Genomic DNA, 1,305 nt, shown 5'->3' with positions numbered 1-1,305 from the left:
GTTAGGGTGCCAGACCGTAACGTCTCCCTCCGCTGGCGACAGGCCCACTCCGCTCTGGCACCCTCCTCCTCTGTGCTGACCGCAAACACATTACTGAGTTATCTTCCCCAGCCTCCCTCAGCGTAACAAGTCTCGTCAAATAAAGCTACAGCGTTGTAGAGATTAATTTGCCAGACGGAAGTTAAGAGGTTATTTTCCTGCTACGTCTCGAGGAGTTTCCAGACGTTCAAAAGGGCTTCCCACCTCACACAGAATAGCTCCCTTTTACTCCCAGCCCTCAGAGATCCGACCCATATGCCCCAAAACCACCTGTCTTCCACATCTGTATCCACCTTCCCCAGTCCTCTGCGTTCACAGAAAATGCACTGATTTGCCATTCAAAAATTTCTCATACCAAAATCGTATTTCCCTGACTCCATCCTCCCAGTCCTGTGACTGGCACTCCCACTCCCTCTCTCCCAGCAGTCTGTCCCTGCCCGCAAATCCCAGGCCACCGCTTCACAGAGCCCTTTCCATCCAGAGGCACCGCCAGACCGCCCACCCCGTGCCCAGCCCTAGCCCAAACTCAGTGTAAGTCAGTCCCCATCCTACGGCACGGCTCAGGGAATCTTCCCACCACAGGCACGACGACAGCCGGTATCTGTAAAAGACAGTGGTTTCTACGAAAGTTTGTAGATTAATTTGAATCTCTGATGAGTAATGTAAGTTAGCACTGTGACTGGGACCAGGTTTAGGGTGTAGGATATCCTGACAGAGGGCTTGGACTACAGGGGCGGGCTGTAGGATCCCGTTTTAAATCAAGCTTATACATTTCTGCTGTCTGCAACACTAGTGCTGCCTGACTCAAATTGGTGCTATAGGCACAATGTCAAAGCACTAACAAAATCAGTGTAATGTGCTATCTTCAGATGGCACCAGTCATCATCCTAACCAAGCAGCTTGCTACAAAGTTTTCAGTTCCGCTCCTAGACACAACTGCAAATCTATTCTACTTAAGGCAGATTTAGAGATACTAGGTACCACCAGACCTTTCCACTCCTAGGCCTTGTTCTAATCTGCCAGCTCTACTGGATCCGGAAACCAGCCAAGTCTAAATCATCTGCTTTCTGAACCCAAATAGTCAACTCACTCCCCACCTCCAATTTTTCTCCTTGATCATTTACCCTCTGCAACCCTAAGAGCTCCTGGAGTTGCAGCTCCTAGAAAAATCATTCTCAAAACCAGGCTAGCACATCTGGCAGGATCCAGAAATCATCCACGTTCAGAAACTTCTCCCACTTCTAAAGTAGCCCTCTCTGGAGATAC

Source organism: Phaethon lepturus, unplaced genomic scaffold (genome assembly GCF_000687285.1).
Source record: "Phaethon lepturus isolate BGI_N335 unplaced genomic scaffold, ASM68728v1 scaffold5476, whole genome shotgun sequence".
Lineage (NCBI taxonomy): Eukaryota > Metazoa > Chordata > Aves > Phaethontiformes > Phaethontidae > Phaethon > Phaethon lepturus.
This window is presented reverse-complemented; position numbering follows the sequence as displayed.